Raw genomic sequence first — 26,049 nt, 5'->3', positions numbered from 1 at the left:
CATCATCTCTCAGCCCCCTCCTCCTTGACCCCTCCTCCACACTGGTTCCAATGAGACAGCAGAGTTATTTACACCCACCCACTAATCCAAGCTCTCTGTGGAGGCCCTTGATGCCTTGAAGACCCAGCCTGACAACTGACACAGTTGCAGGGTCCTTTTCTCTTTCTGATAGTATCAAATTCCACCCAGTTAAACTAATCTGGAAAGAATGTGACTTTCACAGCTGTAATGTAGATCATCAACAGAACGAAGCAACAAAACCTCTGAGGCAGAATTAACGGAGCAAGGCGGAGACATCCCTTTCTGCCATGGAACTGCTTTAAAACACCTATAAACCAATTAAAGAATTTCTTAGCTGTTTGTGAATTTCTGTCTGCTGCACTTATCATTTTTACTCATCCAATCAGAAAAACGAATAGCTATGTGGATTGTCATAGAAAGTAGTTTGAAACACCTTTAATTCAATTCCTATTTGATTAGACCGATTTTATTTTTTTTGGTCTTTATTGAATATTCTTGAAATCATTCATTTTACTGGTATGTTGAGTTAAATAAAAGCAAAACGATCGCAAATCCTAGACCAATTGCATTGCAAATGCTTGTTCAAACCCTTAAAGTCCCGAGCATTTTCAGCAGAATTTGGGCATCTAATCCTGATGAACTCCCAAACTGCAAATCTATTGGTTTGTAAGGACACCCCCATTATAATGTAATAATGAGAAGAGACAATGGCCTTGCCACCATGTAGTCTAAAGGAGTTTCTCCCTCGAACCCAGGTCCTATTCAGAGCATTTGAGTAATTTTAGGTGTAATAGTAAATCCAGGGTTCATGCCTACTTTTCACCCTATGTATAAAAATTCAAGTGACCATTGCTAAATAGGAGCCAATTTAGAGATTTTCAGTGTCAATCTTTATGAACATAATGCAGATTGCTAGCACAATAATGATGCTGTCAGAACAAGTACACATGAAAGATTGATTGCTTCCCCATTCAATGCGGCAAAAAGAGATAGAACATGCCACAGCTCTCATTTCATCCTCTTTCTTTGTTTTCACGACCTGTCTAGAGTGAATACAGCAGGTGTCCTGCCAGAGCAGAACCCTGGGGAATGTTTCTTCCTGGTATAATATAGGATTTGAATTACCCAGTGCGTGTTGCATGTAGGGAAACAAATACACAATTCATCATCATCCCTAGAGGTAAATGCTGCCCCAACCTGACTGATTGATTTTGTCAAATGGAGAATTCACCAATAATAAATCTCAGTCAGCGGATATTTCACCGACAAAGGCAGAGTGACTGCAATCTTGAGATTCACTCCAGCAAATGTTAGATTTCCATTTATACTGACCTCTGGTGACATTGCTGTAGCTCTTCCTGAAGTTAAAGTGTAAGTAACTGGGTTCTTAGTTGAGGGAAGAGGAGAGGATGTGGCATAACAGCCTGAGCTGCCGACTATGGAGTGAGTCCTAGCATCAACGTCAACATCCTGTGATCCTGTGCAAATCACGTAGGGCCTGATTATGATGTCGGGTGGAATGACCGTCCGACTGATGTGGCCGCGTTAAGATTTCGACCGACTTATCCATGGTGTCTCTGACCGCCATATTATGATGCATACAAGTCTATTCACAGACTGCGGCAGTTGAAGACGACTCCAACAGAACGGTGTCAGTCAGAGATGACTCAGACAGGACCGCGTTGATCGGAAAGGCTGTTCATAGGAATTTCAATTCTACAAATGCATCTGTTGTACCGCTCAGCAGATTATGGTGCAATTGACGCTTTGGCGGTTCCTTGGGGTTTGTAGGCCCCATGGCAAGTGTAATTCTGAGAAACTCACCCAAAGGATCACAACACTAACCCTAGTATGCATTCACAAAACTACACAGCTTATGCCAATTGAAAGAGTAGACACACCTACCAATCCACCTACAAAAACCCCTGTACCAGACCATAATCCTTTGCAATCGCACTTCTGCAGTCAGACTGACAGTCTTACTTTATTCTGTCACACAACAGCGAGCCCTTCAAACAATCATGCACTTTCATAGCACCAGTCACTGCACATATCATATTTTTTCACTTTTTGTACACCCCTTCACTTTCGCACTTACACTCACTGATTCCCACACAATGTTCAAAAAGAAACAACCAGGTTTTATTGATGAGGAATTGTCACTTCTTGTGGATCAAATCCTCAGAGTTGAGCCACAGTTATTAGGGACCCAAGTCAAACAAACTTCAATCACCCAGAAGGCTCTGATGTGGGACAAGATAGTCAACAAGTTGAATGAAGTAGCCAGCACCCTGCACAAAGGACGATATCAGAAAGAGGTGGCACAGCATTGTTAGACCTGGCTTGTCCAGTGGGTTTATCCCCAGACATTTTGCCTTTTGGCTTCCTGTTTTGGAGTGGACCCTGTTATTGTTGGTTTTATATCTGGGTACTTTTACCACTGCTGATCAGTGCTAAAGTGCATATGCTCTCCCTGTAAGTTCTTGTTATGAATTGGTGATTCCATAATGAGCATATTTGATTTATTAGTCAGTCCCTAATACAGTGCACTGTGGGTGCCCAGGGCCTTAAATTAGATGCTGCTAGTGGGCCATAGCACTGATTGTGCCACCCACAGAAGCAGCCTGTAAATGTAACTCAGACCTGCCACTGCAGAGTCTGTGCGCAGTTTGGAACTGCCTTGTCAACCTGGCAAGTGCACCCACTTGCCAGACCCTAACCTTTCTTTTTCTTACATGTGAGTCACCCCTAAGTTAGGCCCAAGGTACACTTTCTAAAAGTGGTATTTTCAAACCCACAATATAAAAATCATCTTTACTAAAAGATGCATTTTTATATTCTGAGTTCAGGCTTACTAAACTCCGCCTTTCTATCTTGTCCCAGTGGAAGTTATATTTATAAGATGTTATAAACAAACTCCAATTCTATCCCATGGAACAGATAGCCTTTCGACAGTGAAAAACTAAATTGGCAGTAGTTCACAATCAGGATATTCCACACACATCAGGCATGTCATACCTTTCACATAGACTGCACCCATCTTCAGGGTCAAGATCCCTCATAACGTTCCCGCAACCTGTTTGATCTGTATAAATGTAAGAAAATAAATTACAGTAATGCTCTTAAAGAAGCCACAAAAGTTGCCCACAATGATAATAAAAGCATAAGACTAGGGAAACCTTTACTGAAACTCTAGAAATCCTGCCGTGATCTCGAGAAAGCCTGGCGCCACAACCAGTCAACAGATAACATGACAGCCCTCAAGAACGCCACCCGCAAACACCACCAGCTGATCCGCACCACCAAAAGGTCATCCTTCAGAGAATGACTGGACAACAACACCCACAACAGCAAGGAACTCTTCAACGTCATGAAAGAGCTCTCCAACCCCAACGCCAGCAACAAAGACATCACGCCTTCTCAAGACCTCTGCAACTCTCTGGCCACCTTTTTTCACCGTAAGATCGTCGACATACACGACAGCTTTGGCGCTCAGAACTCGTACCCCACTACCGAACCTACACCCCCCACCACCACCCTGTGCGCCTGGACTCAGGTCAGCACGGAAGATACCACCCACACGATGAACACCATCCACTCGGGCTCCCCAGCCGATCCCTGCCCACATCACATCTTCAACAAAGCCGACTCCATCATCGCACCCAAACTTCGGGACATCATCAACAACTCCTTCATATCCGCCACCTTCCCGGAGAGCTGGAAGCACGCAGAGATCAGCGCCCTCCTGAAGAAACCCACCGCAGACCCCTCAGACCTCAAGAACTTCCGCCCCAACTCGCTCCTCCCCTTCCCTGCAAAAGTCATCGAGAAAACCGTCAACAAACAGCTGACAGCCTTCCTAGAGACGAACGGCTCCCTCGACCCATCGCAGTCCGGATTCCGAGCGAACCACAGCACCGAGACCGCCCTCATCGCGGCCACCGACGACATCCGGACCCTGCTGGACAACGGAGAAACTGCCGCCCTCATCCTGCTCGACCTTTCGGCTGCCACCGCACCCTGACAACCCGCCTCCGCCACGCCGGGATCCAAGGACTGGCCCTGGAATGGATCACCTCCTTCCTCTCCGACAGAACCCAAAGAGTCCGTCTCCCGCCCTTCCTCGCAGAAGCCACCAAGATCATCTGCGGCGTACCTCAAGGCTCCTCGCTCAGCCCCACCCTCTTCAACGTCTACATGAGCCCCCTCTCAGCCATCGCACGCAAGCACAACCTCAGCATCATCTCCTATGCCAATGATACCCAACTGATCCTCTCCCTCACCAACGACCCCACCTCCGCCAGAGCCAGCTTCCAGGACGGAATGAAAGACATCGCAGACTGGATGAAGCTCAGACGCCTGAAACTGAACTCAGACAAGACGGAAGTCCTCATCCTCGGCCCATCCATCTCCGCCTGGGACGACTCCTGGTGGCCCCCTGCTCTGGGCCCCCCACCCAAGCCCACGGACCACGCACGCAACCTGGGCTTCATCCTTGACTCCTCCCTCACTATGGCCAGGCAAGTTAACGCCGTTACCTCCTCCTGCTTCAACACACTCCGCATGCTCCGTAAGATCTTCCGCTGGATCCCCACTGGAACCAGGAAAACGGTCACACAGGCCCTCATCACCAGCCGTCTGGACTAGGGGAACGCCCTCTACGCTGGGACCACCGCCAAACTACAGAAAAGACTCCAGCGCATCCAGAACGCCTCAGCATGACTCGTCTTGGACATCCCCCGACACAGCCACATCTCCGCCCACCTGAGGGACCTGCACTTGCTCCCCGTCATCAAGAGGATCACGTTCAGACTCCTCACCCACGCACACAAGTCTCTCCATGACTTGGGCCCCGAATACCTCAACAACCGACTCACGTTCTACACCCCAACACGCAAGCTCCGCTCCGCCTGCCTCGCCCTCGCCACCGTCCCACGGATCCGCAGAACTACCACCGGAGGAAGATCCTTCACCTACCTGGCGACCAAGACCTGGAACACCCTCCCCACCCACCTACTACTCACCCTGGACCATCTCTCCTTCAGGAAGCAACTCAAGACCTGGCTTTTCGAGCAGTAGCAGCCCCCCTCCCCCCAGCACCTTGAGACCCTAGCGAGTGAGTAGCGCGCTTTCCAAATACTCTTGATTGATAGAAATGATTGAAGAATCTTTTTGCACTCCGTTTTATCCATTAACTGGTATAAGTCAGTGTGGCTTCACTGTAGGTTTTTGAGAGGCATCTATACAGTTGTTTTCCAACAGCTGTATTTAGATATATCGGATAATGCTTTCAAGGATACACTTTATGTCAGCTGTTGTCTTAAGTGTTCACTCATATGCATGCTGCCCATTTATTTAATGGTAAAACTGATTACTTTTGACAGGGATTCCAAGAATACCTCTGCCACCAATCTGGAGCCTGTGGTAATTGGTGGGAGTTGGCATCTCTTATTCCATCATGAAGAGTGATTGAACATTTCTCTCAAGTGTTGCAGATTTTCCTAGTGGCTCAACCAGTTTTAATTAAATTCCATTAATTCTCAAGAATGAACCCTTGGTTCGAATCTGAAAAGAATTGAATGGTAGCTGGTATAAAAACTAAATTATTTTACATTTATATTCAATTGTTGGCCATTCAAGGACTCAGTCAAGATCTCTGGTACAGCACTTTTTGCAATGTATGGTATGTTCATGCCTAGGAGTCATAAAGGAACTATAGGGTAATAAAATTCCAAAATATTTTAGAAGAATTGGTGCTTGAAGCCGGTCAGTGTTTCCTACCTAACCTACTACTACTGCAACAATTAGAGCAGCTTGATCCGGATTTATTGCCTAACCTGCCATACTTGAAAAACATGAAATAATAATGTCAATTCCTAACAGAAATAATATGTAAACATAGAGGACAAGTGAGAAGCGGTAACATTTAATATAGTTGCAAAACTGTACTGTGAGGCTGATCTGAGCTTATAATTGACATGTGTGATATGATATAGTTCTTGCTTTCATGTTGAAACAGTATCCAAAGAGTACACACCTAATTAATACAAGGGACATTTTAGTTCAATACTATCTTATCTCCAACCCCTCTGAGAAAATTCCAGACTTGATTGGATACATTTAGACCGAGTTGGGGAAAAGAACCTTAATGCCCGTAAAAGACACTTTGACAGAGAGTTTTGGTTTGAATCACACATGTTCAATTCCGTGGGGAAAAAGAAATTAAAGAAAGAATAGCATTACTAGGCATAGCGCAGACTGCTCGGCTAATTGTAAATTAATTGAAAGTCACGAAACATGTACAGTGGCACAAATATAAAATCATATAGGTATAATAGAGAAAAACGTCCTAAACATTACTTTCATTCAAACTACAACACCAACACAGAAAGAAAAGTACTGAAATATAGACACATGAACGTCAAGTCACCAGAGGGCCAGGGGTATTGGAAGTGACATCAAAAGCCACTTGACATTTACGTTCAATCACACATTCTTAATTTGAGCACACACAAAGAATCACATATACAAACTCTCACATAATCACACCCTCACAGGCACGCATGCACACAACATGCACTTAAAAGCATGTTTTACTTACCTCTGCTGCAAGGGAGTGCCATGTTCCATGCCCCTCTGTTCCTGGCTCTGATTTTGCTGCCTCTGGAGCCAGGGGTCGCAAATGCAGTGCCAGTGGTCACAGCTGCAACCGCGGGCGACCCCTAAATGACGCCCAGTCATACACTGTGTGCAACCAAAGGAGCGGTTTGACTTATGGCGTTTTGAGTAGCAAACTCCTGCTGGAGAACTCCACTGTTCTTTGTGAAGTCATACACCTCTATCACACGTGAGGCTGGCGGAAGTAAGGCATCAGTCCTTAATTTGAGCAAGTGGGCGCCACCAAAACTTATTTTTTTCTCATTAGATACCTACTCAGCGCAAGACAGGCATAACACACACATTGGCACGACGTAGGAAGAGAAAGACGGCAAACGTCACAAAATGAGAAAGCAGGGACCCACACGAATTAGATAAAAGGGCAGGGAGTGTCTGGTAGTGGATTAGAGGCAAGATGTGGATTTAAGTCTATAGGCCTTGGTATTCGGCGCACTGACAATTGGTAGCGCCGGCCGCAGGCTTCTGAGCAGAGCTTCGGGCACTGGCACTCGCTCTTTCACAAAATAAGCATTGCTAGGCATTCTTTACTCTATACAAATTATTTGAAAGAGTAACCCAAAGGACTCCTATTTCTATTAGTGGCCCGATTCTGATGTGGGTTGGAAAGCATTCCCACCCAGGGCCTGATTCTGATGCAGTTAGGAAGGCCTCCTAATGGCATTTGCTCCTTCCAAATAGGATCGGGAGTGACCCAGTGCCCAATTATGATGCAGTTAGGAACATGTGCTCCCATTGAAGTCAATGGGAGTCCAAACAAATCGTATCTGGAAGCATCCGGATGCATTGTACTTGGTCGGTTGGACTCTCCCGATCCGAGTGGGTCGGAAACCATTTCCAAACCTCATCAGAATCAGCCCCTTAGTGGTGAATTAAGCTTCGTTAACATATTTTCATGAAACCGTCACCATTTGTTGCTGCACAAAAGAACCTATGACTACTGTGGTACCCATTCAAAGCATACGTGAATTCTGTGATTGGCCGGCCCCCGGTCCCTCCCATACCCCACACCGATTAGCAATCACACACTGTTGGAAGCATTCTTAAACTCCTCAGTTGTAATCAGTCTACCACTGTGGACAGCATTCTCACTTCCATCAAGGTATCAGTTACACAGAATCAGAAGTACTTTCACTCCCCACAGAGCCGTAGTGAGGCACTGCTGATAGCACTCACACCCCTCACAAACTACCAGCAAAGCCAGCAGGTCTGGCTGATTACTGAAAGTGCCTCTTTAGTGATTTTGGAAATGTATGTTTGGAATTGTGGGTAGGCGAGAAGGTGAATGTGGGAATTAGTCAATAGGAAGAAGAATAAATGCATTAATGTAAAGAGAAGTGAATGAGTACATGGATGATGAGTGAATGCATGCATGGATGGATGGATGCATCCATGATTGAATGGATGGAAGAATCCACACTTCCATTTATAAGTCAAGGCCAATCGTCTTTGCCAAAGCTTACTTTAAATTTGCTTTAAGCATTCTATTTTATAAACATTTGATATTGTTAAAACAAAGGCCCGCTTTGTTGAACGCGCCGCACTTCACAGTGCAAATTTGGCAACTGATGCAAATCCCGGAAATATGACGTTTCTGGAAAGCGTACCTTTTGAATTTCCTCAGCAACCGATTTGTCTTATTCTTGTGGCATTCGATGCCACTCGAAACCGACGAATCCGCTGCAGCTATATTGCAAAAAGCAATCATGTATTATTCTTCAGCTCAATCATCTTGTTAATAAAAAATTAGAGCGGATCTACATGAAACTGACTGGCGTGACCTGCAGTATATTAATCATGGCAAACGCACAGCGCAGGAAGAACATTTTCATTTGCAGAGCTGTCTTCAGAACCTCAGGAAGGAGAGTGAGGCGACAGTGTTAGACTTACAAGACACAGGCATACACATTTATCCATTTAACCAAATGAAATACATCTTAAAGGCCTACTTTAGACAGGACCCAGTGAAGGAGTCAAGAAAGCAGGTTTAATGTAACAGCCCTGACAAAACCAATAGGTCTCTGTTCTGTAGAAGACTGATCAACTCTGAGAGCGTGGTAGGGTAGGGGTAGGACAAGACAAATCGGTTTAATAAAGCACCAGTATCCATTCCAAGTAAGGGATACACATGCATATATAGCTAAATTCCCTCTATAGTGAGGAGAGTGTGGAAACACTGCGAGAACAGTTGCTGTTTATGCACTCGCTTTTGCCACAGTGCAACCATGCAGACGAGTTGAATGCATAAGACAGGCAAACATTTAAAAGCCTTGCGAACGTCAGTGAGGTCATCTGTTACACATTTCTGGATATTTTGTGAAAGGAAGAGACTTTTACAGGTGACAGATTCTATCAGTCAGTGTTTGTATGTGATGAGCATGTTTTCTCTTTACTGATGCGTGGATAAGTGCTACTATCCCGCACATACCACAAACACACCTATGACACATCCCAGGTACTTCTCTCTTTCTACTCGGTGGCAACAGGAGGACATTGGATAAAAGCACAGATTAACCCTCGCCTCATGATAAGTGTAGACGAGGGAACACGTGACTGCATTAGGAGAATATAGACCACACTGTAAACGTGTATGTCCAGGTATTAGCTGCAAACGACTCACAAGTGGAAACAAGATAAATTAAATGAAAGCAGATTGGTTTCAGTTCTTGCAAATGATAAGGTATGACTGAGTCTAACATAGAGCTAAATAGGACCAGAGGGTGGTGGGTCACACTGAGAGCATGTGGCATCTAAGTCGAGACCCATGGAAATGAGGAGCAGCTACTGGGACAACATGGGCAGATCGGAGTGTGGGTGCATGTTTTTTACTTTTGGGATGGTTACTGGAGGAAACACAATTGACCACCCTTTAGCAGAAAATATATATAAAATCCTGCAAATAGCATAAAAACGGCTATTGCATACATACACAGAATCACACCTGATAGTGCCCAAAGTTATAAATCAATAGGTGATAATTCCCAGGAGTTCCATTGTAAAAAACAAAAACTCCTCGTTTATCACAAGGAAAAAAAACAATGTATTCACTTCTTATATTTGGGAAAGCGCTCAAGATATCAGTTAATCAATATTGTTCACGTCCAAATCCGGTCCATCAAGTGTTTATCAAATGTATTCAGACTAATCGTTTCCCAAGTGGGCGTCCCAAGTTACTTAACTCACAGTACCTTGTGATCTTCAGGGTGTACAATTCCCTGGTGTTGGCCTGTAGTGTGTCACACGCCAAGGGGATTGCACATTGTGAATACATTTGATAGCTTGAAATTGGGACAATAAGACTCTCCCATGAGAAAATTCGGTATGAACGAAACACCTTGGCGGGAGGTTGAATTTTAATGAAGAAAAGAACAATAAAGTCTTTAGAATCTGAATGAATGTGTGTGGAGGATATTCTTTTCTGATCATTTTGGAGCTCAGCTAGTAAGATACAATTGATGGATTGGACAAGAGGTGCAGATTTGCAAGGCAAGTGACTCAGAGCGTGCTGCAAGCCATTTGGCTGCACCGCACAGAGTCACTTTCAAAGCACAGGGATGCAACATATTTGCAACAATATGTCGCATCTCTGTGTTTCCCCCATCCCTGGAGCACAAACTGCTGCCATGCGCCGGCACCGTTGCACCAAGGGTGCCTGAGTTGAGGGAAGATTGTTTATGTGCAGGGAAGGTTCCCTCCCTGCACATAAACAATCAGGAATGGCGTGTTTCAGCTTCTATGTATGGTGCATTAGCACACATAGAACTGCAAAACGTCATTGTTTTACTGATTGTTTACGTGCAGGAAGTGAAACCTTCCTGTACATAAACAATCACCAGAGGTGATTTCCTTATGCAGCACACATAGAAAGAGGAAAAGAACGAGGAGAAATGAATACATTTCTCGTCGTTGTGTCTCCCTACGCCTCCCCAGGGGAGGCATAGCATTCAGATGCATTTCCAGATTTACGATTATTTGTTAATCTGGAAATGTGTCTGGTTCCATGGGTGTTGCGTGGGAACACCCATCGCAGCACCCATGGAACGCCTCTTTCACGCAAAGTGCTGCGTGCAAAGGGTTCATATTTACAAGAACCGGAAAAGTCATGCGGGATGGCTTTTTCTGCCCTCGTATGTATGGGGCACTAAGATGCGCTGCCGATGCATTATAAAAAGTGACGCACAGTTGGTGCAAGAGGCTTGTAAATCTGTCCCAGTATTGATTAAGAGATAACTAGAGCGCAATCCCAAACATAAGAAGACCATAAACAGAGCACAGACGAGTGATAAATTCAAGATTCTTGTTCTGTTTCTAGAAAGCGCCAGAAATGAATGGATCAAAATGTGCGGATACTACTGAGCCCTCCATACAGTAATATAAAACAAACATGTCCCATGTCGAGTATTCCTCAATTTTATAGAACTACAGGATGCCACTTGTCAAATTCCACAAGGTAGTGTTGTAGACACGCAGATTCCTTAGCAAGGCGCCATACATATATAGATACAGTGCAATGTGCACCCGCTGCATACATGAAGAACAGACCTGGGACAAATGATGAATGTGAGCTTTTGTTTTTGTTGTTGTTGGCAGGCCGAAAACCCGTCTGTGTAGTAGCACTTTCTAGCACTAATGCTAATAACATGTGCCTTCTCCCTAAAGGTGCATTAGGTGGATTGACACAATATCAGTATAAATAATTACCAATTACTCATACAAAGCTCACACATAGCAGCCCAGTGTTAAACACCTATGACATTTTCCATGTGGAATTTTGCAAGGAGGAAAGATGAGCTCTGAACACCATAGGTTAAAAATATCAATGCCTCAATAGTCACCTTAACTGACTACGCAACCATCGGTCCTTGCAGAAGTGACAGAAGTACGTCAAGGAATTCTTTTGTAAATTACGACATAAAGAATATTTTGATAACCCCAATACCTTGACTAAAGTAAATAGGAAAGTTTTTAAACTTAGCTGTTTGCAGTATCTCGAAAATAGTAGATTAAATACAGAGAAAATAAAAATCTATTTTCTTGCCCACCAAAACATCCTGACTACTTTTAAGATGCAGTCGTATTTAACTTTTGTATCCTCTGACTTTGAAAGATTTTTATCAACACTTTTCAGGATGGGCATTGTGCATAGGTCGTTTAGCTTACCTGTAATTAATGATTGGTCTAGGCAGCTGTCTACTTGCCCATGTGACGATTTGTCAGCACAATCCACCTTGCATGTTTTATTCGTTTGTAAATTTTATACAGTCAAGAGGAAAAGGTGGATACTCCTGCTGCTTAGAACACTAGGCCAGTGACAATGCGGTCCTGCATTCATAGTCATGCAATCCCTTGGGGAAGAATTTGTCATTTTATCTGTCTGGTTGATTTTAAAGTCGGTATTCGAGTGTAGAAAAACTATCCTGATGTAAGATTTTTTACTGTACAACTTATCCCATAATTTTGTGGTTTTCCATCCTTCTGTAACATGCGATTTTATTGTTTGATAAATATGCTTTTATGACTATTTTATAATCGAATAAAGCTGAACTGACTGAATGACAGAGGTACGTCTATCTTTTACAATGCCCCTGGGAAGAAACAGAAACAGTTACAACCCTCTCCATCCCACATGTTTATAAGCTTTCTCCCTGAGGCTGCCACACCCATAGCCCCTCAAAACTAAATCAGGAGTTCCATGACAACATGTTTTCCTTTGCATATGGTGGTAGGGTAAAGAAACAACACCACTTGAAAGGCTAGATAGACAGGTATAGCCTTCCTTTTTTACCAATCACACCAACATCATCCAAAGCAGATCTGAGAGATGTGGGTTTTCCAGTGCACCAAATGAGATGGGATAGATACAATTATTATCATTTTCTACTGCCTGCAAAGGAATAAGCACCCGCTTGGTACAGATGTGGTAGTTATTCTACCTAGAAATCAGGGAAAACATATTATCAATAATCTTGGGCCAAACAGAAGCTGCTTTTTTTATTTTTATACATGGGGCAAGAGAAATACACTTGGGGTCTGATGTAAAAGCATTTTAGCAGCCACAGTCCCTGTGATTCACAAACTTCCTAAGTTTGAAACTTCAAAAGTTTTTTTTACGAGTTATGGTTGTGATTTAGAAATGTCTTTCAGGCTCCCAAAAATGCATCACGTCATGGAGGTAAATAAAGGAAAATCTGCTTCTAAATAAGATTTGCAACTGATTTGCCACTGATATGCAACTGCCATTGCGGTCACAAACCATTGATCAAGTACTGACCCCCAAGTTGGGCTGGTATCTGTCCCATGGGTCAATTTCCCTTTTGAGAATTAAGCCAGGCAGCCTTTTGGAGAGCAGACAATTTGTAGGCCCTATATGTTCATAGGGCAGGATGCATGATATTTAAAAAGTAGGGCATGTGTGTTTAAGTTGTACATTTCCTGACATTTAAAAACTCCTAAAGTCATTTCCACAACTGTAAGGCCTATCTCTCCCACAGACTAACACTGGGTTACCTCATTACATTTAATAAGTGCTTACTTCAGACTGGAAACAATAGAAAAGTCATGTTTGCACTCAAACACATTGAAGTCTATAATCTATGTTGATGGTAAAGTCAGATTTTAAGTCATAATTTTGAAAATGCCACTTTTAGAAAGTTGCCATGTTGCTGCTTAGCAACTCTGCCTTTCTGCCAGTGTCACAGGAGAGGGAATGGCTCTGCTGTTGTGAGTTGTGTATTACTTTCAGAGAGTGTGACAAAGTAAGGCTGGGGAAGATTTTTACCTGCTGTGAGTACATGTCAAAAGGATGTGCTTGCAGCACATGCAAAGGAACCTGATACCAGGTCTGTCCTGCATTTTTGTCAACATAGAGAGTTTGCAGCTAAGCTGAGGTGAAGAACTGACCATAACCAGTATTGGGAAGATCAGGAAATTGCCGCTTATAAAGGCTGGCACCAAGTATAAAAGTGGGATCATCAGAACTTATAATCAGAACACTCCTGGACCTGTGATAGAGTCAGAAGAAATACTGAGCTACTTCTAGAACGATTGCCTTGCTGATTGAAGAAGGAATATTGAATCTGCTTGCCTTGATCCCAGGCTACCCAAACTGAGTCCAAGGGTCAATTGGCTGATCTCTTGTGTGAGCTACATGTACCCAACAAGCTTCCAGAGGCCTCCCTGTAAATGTCTATCTGACCAGCACACACTGGTCCTGCCTGAGTCCTGCTGCTTGCTTCTGCATTAGTGAATCCTGATTCCCTAGATTTGCCCCCAGGTCCTGGATCCTTGGCTGACATCAGTATGAACTCCTCAAGTTTGAGCTCCTCGCGACCGCAAAGTGAACTATTTATGTTGATAACAATGATCAGTAAAGCAAACCCTGCATTTAATGGTGATCAACTAAAGTGAAGCCCCAGCGACCACTGCCACTTCATGATACAGCAACGCTTGTCTGTGACCCTCGATCTATCCCTTCCGCTGGAAGCCTCCCCCTTGCTGTCTCCTCTAAAGCGAACAGAACTCTTTGTGGCAGAATTGAGTGGGTTATTTTTCAGCTAGAATAATCTGGTCCCTGTGGATGATCTGAGCTCTGAGCTCCATCACAGTCAGCCTGAACTTGTGACATTCCCCCAGTCTTGTGCAACCATATAATCGCGAGTGACACTTTGTGCTTCTGGAGCTATTTTCACATAAATGTTTAAAATGTAATATCTCCTGTTCTATTGATTGGATTTTGATAGCTGCAGTGTCATTCTATTTATTAACATGTACTCTATTTTTCTACTTTGGTTTGGGATATTTCTTGTGCTGTATTGTCTCATTATTACTGTTTGTATGCTGTGTGAGTACTTAATACATTGCCTCTAAGTTAAGCCTGACTGTTTTGTGGCAAGGCATCAGAAGGCTAAGCAAAGATTATTATAATGACTTTTGTGAGACATCCTGAAATGGATTGTGGTTGTTGCTTGAGTGGGGCTTCCACCCTCTCAACCAATAACCCATTTCATTTTCTTACAGGCTGCAATTAGCAACCTGCCTAAATTAATATAATAAGGCAAGTAATTTTGCAAGCCTCTCCAAATGAGCATTTTGGATTAGTGCGTAGTTTACAGTGCAAAAAGACAGACGGGCTGCAGAATGTGGGTGCACAATTTGTAACCACTGCTTGTGACCTGTAGGTATGTACATCAGACTATTGTTATGTTATGAGGGATTTATTAAGTGTACATACACTGAAAAGGTCTCTTGGTGCCAAAGAAAATAATGGCAGGTGCGATCGGAAAATGAACCATAGATTTGTCTGCCCAAACTGGTTTTCTGGAAAATCCTGAGATTCCTGAAAATCTCACAGTTATCTATAGATCTCATTTCAAGAGGGAGAGAATTATGGGTGTGAAGAGCGATGACTGAGAACATAGCACCTCCCAGGCTGTTTCTTTTGCTACTAGGAACCATCAACATGCTCAGGTAAGCTGATCTAAGTTGGCAATTTGGAACCTGGTACTGATTTTGGTAGAAATAAAATCTGGGCTTTTGCCATGAAGGGATTTAAAAATGATACAACCAGTTTTAAAAATAGTTCTCTGGGTTAGCAGGAACCAATGTAGCTTTTCCAAAAGCACCCAATAAAGATAATTCTGAAAGGTTTCATCAAAAGTATTCCCAGGACATCTTTGAAAAGAGAATACGAAAATCACTGGGGAAGCAGTAAAATACCTAAAAGATTCAAGAGTAATGGTGCATTATTCAATAAAATGCCATATTTGAACACGTTCAAGTAATACCTAATCGCAAGTCATAATCAAAGAACAAGCGTCACCTTCAGATTTTAGCAAAAGCTTCAGCATATAATTCCTTGTATCCATTAAATTAGTAAGCAAATCTAAAATATTGCCATGTCCATAGAAAGTTGTCACTTACATCCAGATTTGGAGTAAGTTTGACAAAGAAGCAGGAGGAGATCCGAAAACAAGGTAGAAGAATTCCAAGTTTGAAAGAACTTATTCTAAACTAGAGGAAAACATGCCACTTTTACAGAACCGACTATAGCCTTAGAGCCCGATGTAGCGGGCTCTACCAGCCATTAAAGGCCCACTCCAGTGTTAAAGGCCCAAGCATATGGCGAGGTCCTTTAGCAAGGGATTGGTCCTTTAATGGCTAGTAGAACCAGATACGGAGGGATCTAAGTCAATTACAACATTCACCCTCTAGAGGGCAGAATGTGCTAATTCTTAAGAACAAAGGCCTCTTAGAGACCGAGGGGGTTTAAATCTCCTCGTCTCCGAGAGGCCTTTGTTCACAGCAACAGCTGTGAAATGATCAAAACATTGAAATGTTGCTCTCCAGGCTTCTACTGGCCAGTAGATGCCCTGAGCAGTCCATTGTCTTCATTGGAGCGCTTAACATTCCAATGTTCTCATATAGCCTTATAGCCCTTCGTAGTGGGCTATACGTCTATTAAAGGCCTGCTCCCGCGTTAAACGATCGAGCCGAAGGCGAGGGACTTTAACGAAGTATTGGGACTCCCTGTTATGAAGAGCTATAAGGCTATTAGAACATTCTGCCACTAGAGGGCAGAATGTTCTAACAAATAAAACCAAGGCTTCTCGAAGCTCGAGGGGATCTAAATCCCCTCGAGCTCCTAGAGGCCTTTCTAATACATTGGAATGTTGCACTGCGGACCTTTACCGGCCCGTAGAAGAAGGGAGCGCTCCATTGCCTTCAATGGAGTTCCCAACATTCCTATGGTCTAATTTGTTTTAGATCCCCTAGTGTTCTGATTCTATACGAGCATTTGGGTGTACCTATTTTGGGATATCAGCCATTATTAGCTTTGAGCCTTGAGCTTCAATGGCGTGTTAAGCAGTCTATGTTCTAACATGGATTTGATCATTGTGGTGATTGTTAAGTATTGGGCTCGAGAGCATGCTAAAACTGCTGAAACTCACCTCAGTCACAGGCTGAATGTTTTGCCTTAGTCATCACAATTTCAGAGATGAGACCCACTAAATTAACAATCCCGTCTATTTGTGATATTAATCAAAGTGAAAAGTTTGTACTAAACAGTACTCAGGATAAATTACACAACTACAAAGGCACAGAGTTTCTTTCCAATTATGATGGTGGCACATTCTCTACATAATGTGCCATCTGCTGCAGTATTTAAAGACTTTAATAAATATTTGTATTAATTTAATCTACTAAAGGTTTGTCCGGCATTCGCTATAGAAACCAGTTTGTTTTTATTTATAAGAATGCTTTGCCCTTCTAGAGCCCATTAAAAGCTCATTGCCAGACAGTGATCTCCAGGGTCAGACTGGGACAAAAAATAGGAGGGGGACCACATTAAAAGTGGTCCCCGTTACTGAGCCAGATAGTTTCAAAAGAGGGCCTTATATGTACATCAGGCCAGTTTTGAACTTGTACAGACATGCTGGATGGGTATTTTGCAAGGCGTTTGAGGCTGCATACATTTGTGTTTGCTCCAGGCACTGTTTGTGGCTCCTTCAGGGACATCAATAGTAAAAAGTGCCACACCTGGCCATAAAGCAGGCATACAGACTGCTAAAAAAAACGTCCACACACCGATCTGTCAGGCAAACCCATTGGGCAGTGCCTGATTGCCCTATAGGCCAGTCCTATCTCTAGTGACCGCTCTGCCCCATAGTTTAATATTCCAATTCCATATAATAACTAATTGGGTGTATTTGCTGATTTATTAAACGTGTGCTTTCTCTGAGGTTGAACTCAGGCTAAGTCATGTTTTCCCTCACTGCGCCTCAGTGACTTCTGTGGGCTGAGCTTCAGGGTACTCACAGCTAAGACATTTACTTATAGCTATGCTATGTTAAGAAAGGTTTTATTTTGTCCGCTGTTCGCCTAGTCATTCCCCTCTTGAAGCCCCTCGGAAATTTTATCTGCAGAATGGTGTCTCGAAGTTGTGCTTTTTCCCATGACACAGAAACCATGGGTGGTTGCGTCTTCAAGTTCACTGATGGGGAAATAATTGGATGCTGGCACTGCCCTTCTAAAAGTAAATGAAATCTGTTAGAGGGTCATTTCCTGATGCTGGTCAAGGTCTCAAAATATTATATAGTTGTCTTGAGCTGATTTAGAGCAACATCTGTCATCTAGTAGTCATGATGGCGTCAATCACACAGAAACATTGTTATAGACTGCGATGTTTCTTACTGCACACAGCAGGTGTGCTTACATTTATTCTGGCATGGTTAGTACATCTGCTCTACAAAACCTGCAACCAGGCTCCCCCGTTTTGACCTCCCCAAAAGCCCTTGTTCATTACCACTGGCTGGGCATCATATATGGGTTTTAGCTCAGCAACAACACCATAAGGTGAATCTCTGATTGTTCAATTGTCTTTTGTTGATTTAAGTAACCAAATAAGTAACCAATTGGATCCCAGTGGGAGATCAGTGCAGTCATCTTCATTTGTATACCTTATTTCTTCTGCATCCTATCTTCTCCGATAACCTGGACATCCCAAGGCCATAGATGCTGCAGAACCCTCTGGATGTGTATGATGATCATTGTAGCAGCTACAGTCTGGAAGGTGGTGATTGGTCATGGCCCTGGATACAGAGGTATATAGGGGCAACCAGATAGAAGCAAGTGGAGTAGCCTCACATCATCCTCACTTTATAATCTACTGACAGGGGGAATCATGTTTGTTACATAGTAGGGAGGTGTATGTGGTTAATAGGAAAGGATTTATGCAGGCATGTGTAAGGACATGTGGAAAATAGATCACTCAATGGATTACATGGACCTGGTATTGGAACTACATTTAATTTTCACGTTACATGCTTCAAGAGCACTACAGAATTATAGAATGGACCACAGATGAATGCACAGGCTCTTTTTAATGCTCATTTCACCTGGGTAAAAAGTGAAGTGAGATTTCCCCATATGCCTGGAATGCATGTGCATGTAAATATTCAAAATCTTTTGTCCATGTGAATGCACTGTGACCAGATGCAGGTACATACACAAACGGGCAAATCTATGTCTGCCTCAAAATATGACCAGTAAATTCAACTGCAGCCCAGTCTTTCGCTGCTGCATTTTCTCAGATAGTTATTATATGGGCTGTAGGGAGAGAATTTATTAATTTAATGCGGTAGTAAGTAGAGATCTGTGAAAGGAGCACCCAAAGAGTGTGTGCACCAGTGTAAGGATCTGTGCTACTCAAACAAATGATGGACAGAATACTGAATGAATCATACATTCACCTCTAGTCAAGAGATCTGGGTAAGTTCATTGTTCTTTTGCTCACCATGCCACCCCAGGTTAGACTCAGCCATATGCAAATCAGTCTTGACCCTGTTCCTCATGGGAACAGTCCAGACCGAACTGCCAAGCCAGGACCTCCATGGACTGGAGACAGGCATCCTGGGACCAGTTTCTGGGTGTTACCCTTCATCAGCCAGGCTAGCTTGACTTCACGGGCAAGGTGAGCAAGGGACCCACATCTGGGCATACCCATCCCACTTAGGGTGAAAAGTGCTACGCAAACAAATGATTAACGTTATTTACTCTAAAACAGCACTAGAGTCCATGATGAAACAGGTCTTCTTGTGCCACAGTAGGAAGGTAATATCTCCCACTGTGGCAATGGACTCTTGCTGACCTTAATGTGGACATTCCTATTCAGGTAGTTTGAACTAAAAAAGCATCAAGTGCTGCAGCAACAAATGATGGATGAAATACTGAATGAATCAAACATTCACCCCTAGTCAAGAGAACTGTGTTAAATCCATAATCTTTTGCTCACTACGTCACCACTGATTGGATCAAGCCATATGAAAATCAGTCTTGACCCTGCTCCTCATGGGAACAATCCAGCCCAAACTGCCAAACTGGGGCCAAGCATCAAGGCATACTCTTCTAAAATGATGACCTTCCAAATCTTTATTTAATACAGTGGTTGTCCTTGACAGCCAAATAAACATGCCTCATTCTTCATCAGCTACATCAAATGGACCATTGCATTTACTTCAGAGAACATGCAGTCATGGTGGGGTTGTAGATGCTCAGATTTTGAGTGAGGCAAACACTGTGGGCCACAAGCAGCCAAAGCCAGACACAAGCAGATATAAAATGCAAAAGGCAGTACAGCAAGAGTCTGTGCCACAAGTAGGTTCATTCAGGTGAACAGTCTTCTGTAGACAAAGCATGCCATGTAGAAAAATATCAATCTTCAGGTTTACTTAAAATCTTATAGTCTAATAGTCCAATAGATTTCCAATCACTTGCCCTCATTTGTGTTTTTGATTTTGCAGTGAAAAATGTGTCTTACCTTTCGGGAATTCCCAATATCACTGTTAGCCTAATTCAGAAATAGCTTTGAATGATGGCTTTAACCCCTAGCATGCCATTAATTAATGGTCAAATGCTAGAGAAGGTGAACAGCATCTGCTGGTGGCCACAGAAGGCTAGGCATCCATTATCAGTTGAAGAAAAATCCCATTAGTTTCAGTTGACCATATTGACTTTAAGGGCTCAGTCGCATGGAAGCATGCTCCATGCAAATGTGTTCCGCTTTCTTTCAGTGCCAGCATAATTATGCTAGAGAAGTAATATGAAACCAGCAGTCATTGGCTATGTCTGATTCATGAGAGATGGAATAATTTTTTACTCAAACCCTATGAAAAAGGATTTCACAGTAGTAATAGGTTTATTTTTGCCATAAAAGCACATATCACAGATAGCAATAAATACATATATAAAACGACCACAAATTCATACACCAGTAAAAAGAGGCCGACTTCTTCCAAGTGGTATGGTCTTGCCCTGGCCTGGCCTGTTACTGGAGGGAGATAGAGCATGAACCCTCCTTGTTCGTGTACAGATGCCTAGCGCTTACTCCTCAGATTGCCCTACTGGGACTGCTTGAAGATCTTGGCGGCCCTCGGATGGAGAGGGTGTTTATAGGGGTGGCTTTGTTGTTTGCCAAGAGGGACATATCGCAGAAGTGGGCATTCCTGCATCTTCCTATCCTGGTGGAATGGCGAGCCAGTTTGATCTTGTGCACACAACAAGAAGTGCCCTATATATGTGGCACGTGTTTGTCCGTGAAAGAACCGGGGGTCTCATTGGGATGTGCTCTGCATTGTACGGAAGTTGTGGATTAACGTAGTGGTCTGAAAATCTTGTGTTTCTCGTGTTTATTTGAAAACAATAAAAATGTGATTATAAAAAAAGTAGGTAAACTAAGGAGGGAAAAGGGGCCCTGTACTCATTACTATTACTTTTTTTTTTACAGTATTCAGTACTCACTGAAAGATTCCAGTATGTTGGATACCCAAGAAGCATGCAAGGGGTATTTTGTCAAATGAGTCCCACTGGACAATTGTATTGTAAAAGTACAAAATACATCATAACATTTGAAAGCAGACTATGCGTCGTGGTTCTGTCTTTAAGCAGGAGAGAATATCGAAATGGATAAACTTAGGCAAGTTTAAAAAAAGATTTGCAATGCAATTTAACAAGTAACGACGATCAAACACGTTTACCACGATCGTTGCAGAGGTTCAGTAATATAGAGTCATAGTTCTAGCAGGACATGTCTAATATTATATTTTAAGATCGATCAGCCGTGCTTTAAAAGTTACATCTTAAAACTTCAATATCTCATTTGTGTCTAATGTCCAAATCTGTATGCTGCTTTCTTTGTCCCCAATCCATTCTTTTTTTTTTTTGATTTCAACGTATTTTATTAAATTTTACATACAGTTATCATCACTTTACCATTACAGGGTATCAGCCCAAACTGGCTACCTTTGCCATGGTTACAGGTAGGTCGTATACATATTTGGCTGTCCCCCTTTCTCCTGTCACTTTCAAGAAAGCAAGAGAGTGGTCGGTTTCTGGCTGAGGTTGGAAGGGTCTGTGCTTTACTAAATTTACCAAAAGAGAATTGGCTCTCAAACAGGATGTTAGAACAAGGTCCCAGTGTAGTGAGAGACGAACTCCTATGACTTCAGTTTAATCTTCGCTACTTTAGAAAAGAGGTATTTTTCATTTCAAGGATAGCAGGGACTGATTCCCTTGGGACTGGAACTGCATTAATTTTAAAATGGCAACTGTAGTCAATAATCGCTGAACAGACGTTTTACTTGCCAAGGGCTTTCCAACAGCTGCACGGCAGCTCCGGAGACAGTCTGATTAATTCAGGAACGGAAACTTTTTATCCTTCTTCCTCATCGTGGAGTTGTGGGTACTAAATTCCAGGTGCACTGAAGCATGCTGTAATGAGGCCTGATTTCTTTCGTGAACTTGTCATATATTTCTTGAGTGAAGGTATATTTTTCAGCCTTACACAGCAGTTCAGACAGACCCATTTTCGGGTTCAGGACCACCCCAGGACCATGTGCACACAAAGGTTTACATTTCTGCACAGCAGAGTAACATTCCCTCTATTAAAGCCCCACTTCACGTCTAAATGTATGTCATCTGGACGCCTATCACTATTATTGTGGAATAATAAACGTAGGGAAAATGACACGCATTGGTCTTTACACAGACCTTTCACGTTGCAAGTAGCACGATGTACAATTCAGGCATATAAGTTGGATCGAAAGACTGCTGGACTGTTTAAAATATCACGCAAGAACAAGTGCCACACCCATATGTATTTACTATTCTTTCCTAAATTAATTGCAAAATGGATGTTTAATATTTTAAGTATATTATCTGCGGCCGGGTCATTTTATGTTTTTATAGGGCAGTAAAGAGAATTGGGAGTCATTCCTAGCTCCTTATGAGCCCCATTTTGTGGGTGTTCTGAATCCTGCTCCTCCCAGGGCAATCTCATGTGGGTGGGTGGAAGGATGAGACGGATGTGGGTAGGGTAGCATGTTACTGAATTATTCTTTGCTGCACGTGCTTGCTACTATCAGCATCTCCCCTCCACCCGGACCAATGTCTAATCTCAGGAGGCAGGGGGAGGTAGATGCAATAGGATGCGTGTATGTTTGCTTCTTGCTGTATGCCGTTTTTGGCTCGGCTTCCGGGCCTTGTTATCCGGTTTCGATAGGCAGGAAGAGGTAGGTGTTTGTGGGCCTCTATCCTGCTGCTCATATACGCCTTGGTTCTGCATTTCTTGCCCAGCCTGCTCTGCTTCTGTCAGTGAAGAGGTGTACTTAGTGATCTATGCTGTACTTTGAGTGTTAGCCAAGCAACAAGAAGCGAGCCGGGACGGCACTCTGACATCATCTCTCAATTGCGATTAATGATTACAGGTGATGAGTGGCGTATTTCTTATTTACAAGTGTGTTCTGACAACAGAAAGCATTGGGCCTTGAAAACAAATGACAGAGATATAGGTATGTACTATATAGCTTGTATACACGCATGCGCAAGTTGTACAACACATCTGTTCTATTAATCTCCATTGAAATATTGTTTATGGTTTCTTTCTTCTATAATGTATGGGAATATACAAGTACAGCACACAATTAAGTTAAAATAATGCCTTAAAATATCAATATTCAATGTTAGGCTTTAAATGTGGTTATGTATTATAACTAACTGGTGACTGCAACTGAATATGGTTCCAGCAGTTTGTTTATTCCATCTTTTTATGAAAAATGTCATTTACAACTTCAGCACAGAATAGATATTTCAAGTGGGAGCATCTCTAAGCAGTAACCATCTGTTTGTGTTGTTGTGAAATAATTATAGAGTTCAGTTTGAGCAAAACAATTAACATGCATTTACATTTACTTCATTGTATTATGATGACAGACGCTTTTCTTCAGACCGCAATTGAAATCAGACAGAATATTTTTTTTCTGAGCAGCTTCTAGCCAGGGTCGGATTGGGTAACGTGCATTCGGGCATTGGGCGAGCGGCCAGTGCCTCAGGGACATCTGTGGGACAGGGTTTTAGGGCCTCTGTAAACCGTCCTACAGAAATTTACTATCTTCCCCGGTCCCCGCCAGGCCACTATGAGGTGTCAACATTACCATGGGCACTCCCCTGCCATGCTGGCAAACTGAGGCTGGGGCCCAGGTATTCTGGCCCTCGAAGCATTCTCACCTCGCCCTCTTGCAGCATGCCCAAATGCAGTGCCATTTCCCTGCTGGGCAATCACTTTCATGCCATGGTGGGTGTGATGAGGGTGGGAGTGTGCAGGGGCCTCGGAAGGGGGGGGAAGCATCAGCTGTGTGCTTTCCTTGACCCCCCCCCCTGTCAGTCCCACAGTTTTTAACACTTGATGGCGGAGTGGGGGAGTATTTGCATAGTCCTTGCTGTGAGGTCACGGTTCCCAGGCAAAAAGAAAACAAAATGATGTAGTGTTATGTTCTTAGAGCTGCTGACCTGGAAACTGGGAAAGTACATTCAAGTTCTGGCGTTAGATCAATATCTAGTGATTCTGGGCAATTCACTTAATCGACCTAAAAAAAATGAATTTGATTTTGTGCAATGTAGCTGGTGCTCATGGTAATTGCTCCACTGCCTTCCGACCGAGTTTACACTATATAAAGCTAAAAAATAAATAAAAAATACTAACCATTTGGGAATGTGGGTCTCGTTTTTGGGAGTACTTGGGCCTAATTGCGATCCCCATCCTACGATGACTCTGGCAGTGCACTGAAATCCGTTTAACACTAAAAAACAAAGATTTTTCCAAGCTAGACAAGCTGTAACCACCAAAAGCGATAGTTTCGTTGAAATAAAAAACTTTGTGCTTTCTTATTACCTAACATTGCAGGTGTGTGATAAAAAGTGTGCATTGTTTTAATTATTATTGCATTAATAAAAAAGTGAGTGCAGCACGAAGAAGCTAGAATTAGGGGGAGAGCTGAAAACCGAAATGGTTGACTGTGGGCCCAGCGTGGCAAGGCTGTCAGGCGGGTAGGTGATAAGTGCATTGGCACCTGGCGGCACCCTGCAGACAAATGGAGGAAACTGACATTAGGTAGGTGCAGCTTGGTCTCATGCAGGGCCTGCCTGTTCTCCATCTGTCGCCACATATTCCCGACCTCTGCACTTTGACTTTTAGCAGCCGGCCTGTCCCCACTCTCCCACCGATCTCCCCCTGCCCTGGAACAAAGCTGTATTGTACCAATTGCTCTTCATGCAGGGGAGCTTGGTGCTCTAGGATGTATACGTTCCCACTCCCCTCCTTACACCTGCCACACCAAAGGATCTTCACAGCATAGGCTCACCCATCTACTGCACCTATAGTGAATCAGTCACCCTTTCTGTCTTTTTTTAGCATGCTGTTGCCCTTCCCCAGTGGTTTATTTTGGACTATGCACTGTAATTCAAAGACGGTGAGGCAACACGACTCTTCATCATCTTGGATGCAACCTCGCGCGATTTTTAATCCTCCCTGTCCACCACGGCACACTTGCAGTAAAGCAGGTGAAACACAGGGACAACAGCTGGTGGGGGTCACTGCTGTATCCTGGGCCATTTAGGCAGATTGTCCCCAAGCAATAAACTAAATGTCCATCACCCAGAGCCCTGCATCTAAATCAAGATTTCATAAGGCTCATAGATGAACATAAATAAAGCCTACCTTTGCAGTAAAATGGAAGCTGTCTCACAATGTGTTTATAAGACGTAAAAATGCAAGGGTCGACATTAAATCACAAATACACAACAAACTGACCGTACATCATTGCCCAGTTTAAGTGCAACAGTCTTGTAATCAAACCGTCAGTTTGTGTGGTCAAGGTGGAATGCTACACAAGGGCAAGATAAACCTCAGATGCCCACCTCGTTTATGAAACACTAAGGGGCCCATTAGTCCGCCTGCCATCCGGACGTAAAACGGGACCGCCCGCCATAAGGGTGGTGGTCCTGTGGGGGCCATTAGGATGCGCCCGCCACACTGGCGGGAGCATCCCGCATTTTTAACATTGCGGCGGGCAGTGCTAAAAGCACCGCCCGCCGAAATACTAAAAATGCACATTGTGCACTTCAATGCACAACGTGACAGGCACCGCGTGGTTCCTGCCACGTTGTACAGTGAAGTCCATGTGCACACCCCACCCACCGGAGTCCCTGGGGGCCCACAACGGGCCCCCACAAGACATTCTCGCATGCCTGGAAAAGCATGTCCCCGCACACACCCTAATATGGATGGCGGTGTCTAACAGACACCTCCGCCCGGTCAACTCCTTGACCGGGCGGAAAAGCGGCGGACGGTCTTTCCGTCCGCTGCGGTCCCCCTGCCATAGTATTATGGCGGGGGGGTAATCGGTGGTGGGGGGGAAGGATGTCAGGCGGATCGGTACTGCCCGCATTGCGGTGGCGATCCGCCCGACATCATAATGGGGCCCTAAATCTTAGCCAACAACCTAAAAAAACCAGACACAAATC

The sequence above is a fragment of the Lissotriton helveticus genome, chromosome 4_1 (assembly GCF_964261635.1).
Source record: "Lissotriton helveticus chromosome 4_1, aLisHel1.1, whole genome shotgun sequence".
Classification (NCBI taxonomy): Eukaryota; Metazoa; Chordata; class Amphibia; order Caudata; family Salamandridae; genus Lissotriton; species Lissotriton helveticus.
The sequence above is the reverse complement of the archived record's forward strand: the minus strand, read 5'-3'. Positions refer to the sequence as shown.